This window comes from Colobus angolensis, unplaced genomic scaffold, assembly GCF_000951035.1.
Source record: "Colobus angolensis palliatus isolate OR3802 unplaced genomic scaffold, Cang.pa_1.0 Scaffold49, whole genome shotgun sequence".
NCBI lineage: Eukaryota > Metazoa > Chordata > Mammalia > Primates > Cercopithecidae > Colobus > Colobus angolensis.
In genome coordinates, this window is record NW_012118376.1 from 4,087,814 (window position 1) to 4,097,868 (window position 10,055).

The following is a 10,055-nucleotide window of genomic DNA, read 5'->3' on the forward strand; positions in this document are numbered from 1 at the left end:
TGGGTGCAGCACACCAACATGGCACAAGTATACATATGTAACAAACCTGCATGTTATGCACATGTACCCTAGAACTTAAAGTATAATTAAAAAAAAAAAAATGTTTACCCTCACAAGAATAACTAATACTTCCTTCATAAAAGGAATACCTGGCAACTGACCCGGACTGAATACAGGTATGAAAAAGGAGAAAGAATCCCGCAAACTCTGAGAATGGTCCCCAGATGGAGACTCTCCCAGTCATCTGACTTCTGACTCTCTCTGGCCCATGCCACCAGTCTGTTCCCACTATCTGTCTTGTAAGAGCACTTCCAGAATAAACTGCCCAAGCATCGGACAATGTCTAAGACTCGTCTTTGGAAACTAGAAGAGACTGATGTCTTCAAAATATTAAGGGAAAAATATTTTCAACCTGAAATTCTGTGACCATCCAAACTACCCATCATGGATAATAATAAAGAAAGTTACTGTAAATTATGCTCTATCAAAATAAAGAATAAGGGGATAGAGGAAACAGGAGATTCAAACAGGTGACAGGCAAAAAGAATTCCCTGGATGGTGCTAAAGTGAAGTCCCAGTATAACAGCTGAGGGCTCAGCCTTCAGAGCAACCAGTTCTGCCTACAGAACAGAGGGCATCAGAGGCAAAGTCACCAGGGGAAAAAATTAATTGATAGATTACCTGATGTGTTTGGCTGTTTTGATAAGTAATTCATTGATCTGTTGGAGCATTTTGGGATTAAAAATTGGTGATAGGTACATAGAAAATCAAGCAAACAATTTTAAACTTCAGAGTAAAAATATTGTCTTTAAAATATTGGAATGTGTATTTAGTGAAATTCAATAACCTTTAAGGATGAAAAAAAATCACTCAACAAAACTACCTCAACACAATAAAGGCCACCTAGGAAAAGTCCACGGCTATCATAGTCAAGGTGAAAGACTGAAAGCTTTCCCACAAGATCAGGAACTAGACAAGAATGCTCACTTTCAACACTTCTATTCAACATAGTGCTAGAAGTCTTAGCCAGAACAATTAGTCAAGAAAAAGAAATAAAAAGCATCCAAAAAGAAGAATTAAAATTATCTCTATTCATAAACAACAGAATCTTGTATGTAGAAAACCTTAAGAACGCCACCAAAAAAACCTGTTAGAAATAATAAACAAGTTTAACAAAGTTACAGGATTTAAAATCAAAACACACAAAAAAGCTGTATTTCTACACACTAACAATGAATAATCTGAAAAGGAAATTAAGAAAATAATTCCATTTATGATAGAATCAAAAAGAATAAAATATTCGGAATAAGCAAGCCAAAAGACTTGCACACTGAAAATTACAAAATGTCACTGAAAGAAATTACGGCAGACACAAATAAATGGAAAGATATCCTGTGTTTATGGATTGGAAGACTTAATATAATAAGATGTCAATACTCTACAAAGCGATCTAGATTCGACGCAATTCCTATCAAAATCCCAATGATGTTTTTTTGCAGAAATAGAAAAGCCCAGCAAAGGAATGAATAGATATTTCTCCAAATAAGATATACAAATGGCCAATAAGCATATGAAAAGATGCTCAATGTTGTTAATCATTTTGGAAATGAAAATCAAAGCCACAGTGAGGTATTGCCTCCCAGCCATTAGAATGGCTGCTATTGAAAAAAAAAGAAAGAAAGAAAATAGATATTGGTGAGGATGTGGAGACATTTGCACTCTTGTGAACTTTTGGTGGTAAAATGGTACAGCTGCTATGAAAAACAGTATGATGATTCCTCGAAAAATTAAAAATAGAAATACCATATGAGTCAAAAACTCTACTTCTGGATATTTAGTGAAAAGATTTGCTGTTAGGGTCTCAGGGATATTTATACACCCATATTCATAACAGACTTATTCACGATAACCAAAAAGTAAAAGCAACCCAAACATCCACTGATGGATGAATGGATAAAATATGGTATGTAATACAATGAAATATTATTAAGCCTTAGAGAGGAAGAAATTCTGACACATGCTACAACCTGGATGAATCTTGAGGACATTAATTAAGTGAAATAAGCCAGTCACAAGAAGGCAAAAACCATATGACTCAACTTATATGAGATATCTGTAGGGAAGTCAAATTCAAAAAGATAGAAAGTAGAATGGTTGTTCCCAGGGGCTCCGGTGAGGGGAAATGGAAAGTTGTTTAACAAGTATGAAAAAATTCTGGAGGTCGGTTGGACAACAAACTGAATATACTTACCCTACTGAAGTGTACACTTAAAAATTATTAAGATGTTAAGTTTTATATTATGTGCATTTTACCACATTAAAGCAACTTTTATTTTGAGACAGGGTCTCACTCTCTCACCCAGGCTGAAGTACCAGTGGCATGATCACAGCTCACTGCAGCCTTGACCTCCCAGGCTCATGCGATCCTCCCACGTCAGCCTCTCAAGTAGCTGGGACCACAGGCACATGTCACCAGGCCTGGCTAATTTATTATCATTATTATTATTTGTAGAAACAAGATTTCACTATGTTGCCCAGGCTGATCTCAAACTTTCAGGCACAAGCAGGCCTCCTGCCTTGGCCTCCCAAAATAATGGGATTACAGGCATGAGCCACTGCACCTAGCTAAAACAACATTTTTATATACTATATTACATTATTCAGCAGTGGACAACATCTACACATGTACTTATAATAATGTAGCACTCATTATTTTTAGACAAAAATTTGCAATATAAATCATATTTGCAACATAGTGGAAGTTTAGGGTTGGGGAAGAGAGGAGTAGTGGAAGAGAACCAAATTTTCTCTGTCAGGAAGTCAATAACAGATAATGTCTAAAATTGGAAAATCAATATGGGGAAACATAAACACATCATTCAGAAATAGAGGATAAACACCTGTGCTAGTCTTAGTGTGATTGGCCTCAGCTGTTTTATTCTTTTCCTGCTCTCTTCTAATAAGGGTGTTATCTGTTGTCCGCACGCTATATTCTCCAAGTTTCCATGTCTGTTGGAGATAGCTAGTTTGACTAATGGGAAACACTGTCAGGAAACTGAATGTGAAGAGGAAAAGACAGAATATTTTCCTTCTTCCTTCTATGCCTCAGGTGACATCTTAAGTGATGTCTATGTTTCATGGCTCCAGCTCCTGACAGAAAAGCTTCCATGGTCCTAGGTTCTGCAGGATTAACCTAGCTACTGGACTTACCAGCACCTCTTCTCTTTGTCTCTCCAGCCTAATCTATCTAATGTTGCTAGTCTCTGAGTTGCTCACCAACCCCTATTTGGCTTCTCAGCTTTTCCATGACTAATGCCTGCATAAAAGCTTATTGCAAGAGTTTTGTTTCTGCATAGTGTTTAGCTGGGAAGGTATCATTCCTGCCCCAAGTACAAGAAAAATGTATGAACTACAGAATCAGAATATTTCTTAATCTCATTAGAGAGCTGATGTAAAGAGCAACCAAATAGACTGAAAGCCAAGGAAAGATAGGAGCCTCCAAGGTGATACAAGCACTGGCTTAACTGTGGCAGAGTACTGGGGGAAGAGATACTGAACATCATAAAAGTGGGTAAGACGAGTTCAGTTAAAAATTTTAAGTTGCTAGGCCTCGTTTGGGCTAGTAGGACATCATAGAGCCCCTGGGAGTTTTAGACATGAAGGAAGTTTATGCCCACTTGCAGTTCTTCTCCACATACCTCCAATGGGGGTGCGTGGAGAAGAACTACAAGTGGACATGAGAAATATTTGGGGCAGGGCAGGAGAAGAGGGCCTCCATCAGTAAAGTGAAAAAGGCACAAAACCCATCTGGCTCCTCCTCTTCTGTGGAACAAAGGCCTTAAGTCACTCGGGGAAAGGTAGCAAACCCTGTCACCCACAGTAGAAGTTGATAAGCAAAGGATGCACATTCAAGAATCAAAAATAACCTTTAAAACACAAAAGCAAAAACCTAAGTATGACTAATAAGCAATAGTGGAGATAAACTGAAATATTATAAAATGCTCAACTGACCCCCCCCCAAAAAAAATAAGAGGAAAAAAAGGAACAAAGAACAGATGGGGCAAATAAAAAAAAGGTATCAAAATAGTAGTTTTAAATTCAACCATATCAATAATCACATTAAATGTAAATGGTCTGAACTTTCTAATTAAAACAGATTATCAGAGTAGACTACAAGAAGTGGATTACAGATAAAAGGACAAAATAAGATATACTCTGCAAAAATTCATTGTAAAAAAAACTGGAATGGATAACATCAGACAAAGTATAGTTCGGAACAAGGAATATTACCAAGAATAGGAGGTAAATTTCATAATGATAAAGGGGTAAACTTATCAAAAAGATATAACAGTCCTAAATGTGTGTGCATCCTGTAACAGAGATTCAAAATATCCAAGGAAAAGGCTGATAGAACTGAAAGGGAAGTAAACAAATCCACAAATACAATTTGGAGCTTCAACAGTTTTTTTCATTAATTAATAAAATGAGTACACAAAAAAAATCAGTACAGACATAGAAGACTTGAAACATACAACCAACTGGATCCAACTGATAAATGTATAGAATATACCATTCAAAAAAAGAATAAACATCCTTTTCAAGTGTATTCACAACAGTCACCAAAATAGACCATTTTCTGGGCCATAAGGAAATTTAATCAGATTGAAATCATATACAATATGTTCTGTTACAAGATAATTAAATTAGAAATCAATAACAGGAAGATATTAGGAAAATTCCCAAACATTTAGAAATTAAACAATGTACCTCTTAATAATGCATGGGTCAAAGAAAACATCAGAAAGAAAATTATAAAATATTTTAAGTGGAATGGTAATGGTAACATCAAAATGTGTGGGATAAAACTAAAGCAGAGCTTACAGCATAATGTATAGCCTTAAGTACTCATATTAGAGAAGATCTAAACAAGCAAAAATTATAAAATTTCCAGGAGAAAACATGGAAGAAAATCTTTACACTCCAGATATAGCAAAAATTCCTAGGTGGGAAAGAAGAAGCATGAACCATTTAAACAATTAACAAATTAGACTTCATCAAAATTTTAAAATTCTGCTTTAATTTAATTTTATTTAATTCTAAGTTCCAGGATACATATACAAGACGTGCAGGTTTTCTACACAGGTAAACGTGTGCCATGGTGGTTTGCTGCACCTATCAACCCATCACCTAAATATTAAGCCCTGTATTCACTAGCTATTTATCCTGATGCTCTCCCTTCCCTCGCTCCCCTGACAGACCCCAGTGTGTGTTGTTCCCCTCGCTGTGTCCATGTGTTCTCATCGCTCAGCTCCCACTTATAGGTGAGAACATGAGGTGTCTGGTTTTCTGTTCCTGTGTTAGTTTGCTGAAGATAATGGCTTCCAGCTCCATTCACATCCATGCAAAGGACATGATCTCATTCCTTTGTATGGCTGCATAGTATTCCATGGTGTATATGTCCCACATTTCCTTCATCCAGTCTGTCATTCATGTGCATTTGGGTTGATTCCATGTCTTTGCTATTGTGAATAATGCTGCAATGAACATACACATGCATGTATCTTTATAATATAATTATTTATATTCATTTGGGTAGATAACCAGTAACGGGATTGCTGGCTCAAATGGTATTTCTAGTTGTAGGTCTTTGAGGAATCATCACATTGTCTTCCACAATGGTTGAACTAATTTACATTCCCACCAACAGTGTAAAAGTGTTCCTGTTTCTCCACAGCCTTGCCAACATCTGTTGTTTCTTGACTTTTTAATAACTGCCATTCTGAATAGTGTGAGATGGTATCTCATTGTAGCTTTGATTTGAATTTCTCTAATGATCAGTGCTGTTGAAGTTTTTTTTTCGTATGTTTGTTGACTGCATAAATATCTTCTTTTGAGAAGTGTCTTTTCATATTCTTTTCCCACTTTCTGATAGGGTTGTTTGCTTTTTCTCATAAATTTGTTTGAGTTCCTTGTAGGTTCTGGATATTAGACGTTTGTTAAACGGATAGATTGCAAAAATTTTCTCCCATTCTGTGGGTTGTCTGTTCACTCTGATGATAGTTTCTTTTGCTGTGCAGAAGCTCTTTAGTTGAATTAGATCCCATTTGTCAATTTTCACTTTTGTTGCAATTGCTTTTGATGTTTTTGTCATGAAATCTTTGCCCATGCCTATGTCCTGAATGGTACTGCCTAGCTTTCCTCCTAGGGTTTTTATAGTTTTGGGTTTACATTTAAGTCTTTCATCCATCTTGAGTTAATTTTTGTATAAGGTGTAAGAAAGGGGTCCAGTTTCAATTTTCTGCATATGGATAACCAGTTTTTCCAGGACCATTTATTGAATAGGGAATCCTTTTCCCATTGCTTGTTTTTGTTAGGTTTGTCAAAGATCAGATGATGTATATGTGTGCTCTTATTTCTAAGATCTCTATTCGGTTCCATTGGTCTATTTGTCTGATCCCACAGAAATACAAATAACCACCAGAGAATACTATAAATAATTCTATACAAATAAATTAGAAAATCTGAAGAAATGGAGAAATTGCTGGACAAATGTACCTTCCCAAGACTAAACCAGGAAGAAATCGAATCCCTGAATAAACCAATAACAAGTTCTGAAACTGTGGCAGTAGTTAATAGCCTATGAACCAAAACAAGCCCAGGACCAGATGGAGTCACAGCTAAATTCTACCTGAGGTACAAAGAGGAGCTGCTACCATTCCTTCTGAAACTATTCCATATAATTGAAAAGGAGGGACTTCTCCCTAACTCATTTTTTAAGACCAGCATCATCCTGATACCAAAACCTGGTGGAGATACAATAAAAAAAAAGGAAACTTAAGGCCAATATTCCTGAGGAACACTGATGCAAAAATCTTTAATAAAATACTGGGCAAACCAAATCCAGCAGCACATCAAAAAGCTTATGCATCACAATCAAGTCGACTTCATCTCTAGGATGCAAGGCTGGTTCAACATACACCGATCAATAAACATAATTTATCACCTAAACAGAACCAATGATAAAAAGCAACCTTAGACGCTCCAGAAAAGAGGCTGAGAAAATTTAAGTACTGAGGAAAATATGCATCTCTGAGGCGACAGCAGAGGATGGCGGTCAGACTGGAGGACTGAAAGGCCAAGAAAAATGAACAGACCTTAAAGGGAAGGAGTATCACCAGCTTCTGCCCTGATGCAGCTTCCAAAAAACCAGCCAAAGGGGTGGCAGTCAGCCTCACTCTGGGTGAAATAATCAAAGGTGTGAATAGCTCAGATTCAGTCCTTTGTCTCCAGGCCACCCAGACAGCCAGGAAAATGCTATCCCAGGAAAAGAACCCCCCTCTGAAATTGACCATTGAAGCAGGTCTCGTTCCCAGGATGGTGGAGTTCCTGAAGTCATCATTTTACCCCGCTTGCAATTTGAGGCCGCCTGGGCCCTGACCAACATTGCTTCAGGGACTTCAGAGCAGATTTGAGCCATGGTAGAAGGGGGACCCATTCAACCCTTGATCAAGCTCCTGTATTCCCCCAGTGTGGCTGTGTGTGAACAGACAAAGTGGTCTCTTGATAATATACCCTGTGACAGCCCAGCATTCAGAGATAACATCATCTCAAGCAATGCCATCCCACATCTGCCAGCCCTGATTTCATCCACCCTACCAATCACATTTCTGCAGAACATCACTTGGACCATGTCGAATCTGTGCCAAAAGAAGACCCCATACACTTGCGAAACTGCAGTGAAGCAGATGCTGTTGGCCCTCTCACTCCTGCAGCACCACCACGGCGAGGCTCAAGCCTGCTGGGTGCTGTCCTACCTCACCAATGGCTACAAAGAGCACATCGGTCATGTGGTTGACACGGGGGTCCTGCCCAGGCTTGTAGCACTCATGACCAGCTCAGACTTCAATGTCTTGACCCCTTCTCTCCGTACTGTGGGGAACATTATCACAGGCACAGATGAGCAGAAACAGATGGCCATTGACGCGGGCATGCTGAACATGCTGCCCCAGCTTCTGCAGCATAACAGGCCCTCCATCCAGAAGGAGGTGACCTAGGCCTTGAGCAACATGGTGGCAGGGCCCTCTCACCACACCCAGCAGCTGCTTGCTACAATGTCTTGCCTCCCTTGGTGGCTCTGCTAAAAAAAAAAAAAAATGGAGAATTTAAAGTCCAGAAAGAGGCTGTCTGGGCGGTGGCTAACTCTGCAATGTGGGTCACCATGGTTTAGCTGATCCTCCACTCTGGGGTCCCAGAGCCACTGGTGAATCTGCTTATTGCCCCAGATGTTAAAATTGTTCTCATCATCCTCGATGTCATCTCTTGCATCCTCCAGGTGGCAGAGAAATGGTCTGAGAAGGAAATCCTATGTTTTCTGATAGAAGAACTCAGTGGGATCAATAGAATTGAGGCTTTACAACTGCATGAGAACTGTCAGATTGGCCAGTCTGCTTTGGACATCACTGAGAAGCACTTTGGTGAGGAAGAAGATGAGAGCCTAACTTTACTGAGCCAAGTCCTAAACCAAGATTTATAGATTATGAATGCTTAGCAAAAAATAGCCAAGTTCCATAACTCCTAAACCAACAACCCACTGGGGGAACCTACCCCCAGTATTTCAACATAGGTTCTTTCTATTTTCCGTAAGTGTCAGCTGGCTGAGAAATAAAGAGAGACAGTTCAAAGAGAGGAACTTTACAGCTGGGCTGCCGGGGGTGACATCACATATCGGTAGGACCATGATGCCCACCTGAGCCTCAAACCAGCAGTTTTTTATTAAGGGTTTCAAAAGGTGAGGGGGTGTAAAACAGGGAGTAGGTACAAAGATCACACGCTTCAAAGAGCAAAAAGCAGAACAAAGATCACATGCTTCTGAGGGAACAGGATAAAGGGCAAAAGCAGAACTACTGATAAGGGTCTATGTTCAGCAGTGCACATATTGTCTTGATAAACATCTTAAACAACAGAAAACAGGGGTCAAGAGCAGAGAACCAGTATGATCACAAATTTACCAGGGCAGATTTTCCCCACCCTAATAAGCCTGAGGGTACTGCAGGAGACCAGGGCATATCCCAGTCCTTATCTCAACCGCATAAGACAGACACTCCCAGAGAGGCCATTTATAGACCTCCCCCAAGGAATGACTTCCTTTCCCAGGGTATTAATATTACTATTCCTTGCCAGGAAAAGAATTTAGCGATATCTCTCCTACTTGCACATCTGTTTATAGGCTCTCGGCAAGAAGAAAAATATGGCTCTTTTTGCCCGACCCCACAGGCAGTCAGACCTTATCATTGTCTTCCCTTGTTCCCTAAAAATCGCTGTTATTCTGTTCTTTTTCAAGGTGCACTGATTTCATATTGTTCAAACACACATGTTTTACAATCAATTTGTACAGTTAACACAATTATCACAGTGGTCCTGAGGTGACGTACATCCTCAGTTTATGAAGATAACAGGATTAAGAGATTAAAGTAAGGACAGGCATAAGAAATTATAAAGGTATTATTTGGGAATTGATAAATGTCCATATTAAAATGAAATCTTCAAAATTTATATTCCTCTGCCACGGCTCCAGCAGGTCCCTCCGTTCAGGGTCCCTGACTTCCCACAACAACAACCCAATGCTAAAGGATAACTTCTTTAAGCAGCAGCAGTCCTATATCATAGTGTACCCTAAATACAAAGCTTTCAAAACTTAACATTAATAAAATGTTCAATACTTTCAAAAAAAAAAACATTATCTCAATAGATGCAGAAAAGGCCTTCAATAAAATTCAACATCCTTCATGATAAAAACTCTCCATAAACTAGGTATTGATAGAACATATTTCAAAATAATAAGAGCCATTTATAACAGACCCACAGCCAAATCATACTGAATAGGCAAAAGCTGGAAGCATTCCCTTTGAAAACTGGCACAAGACAAGGATGCCCTCTCTCACCACTCCTATTCAACATAGTATTGGAAGACCTGGCCAGAGCAATCAGGCAAGAGAAAGAAATAAACTGTATTCAAATAGGAAGAGAGGAAGTCAAATTGTTTCTGTTTGCAGATG

The 10,055-nt window shown here is 38.8% G+C and overlaps 1 pseudogene; it reads left to right on the top strand.

Annotated features, from left to right (window-relative positions):
• Positions 1-7,035: 7,035 nt before the first annotated feature.
• Positions 7,036-8,571, top strand: LOC105524195 (annotated as a pseudogene).
• Positions 8,572-10,055: the final 1,484 nt, after the last annotated feature.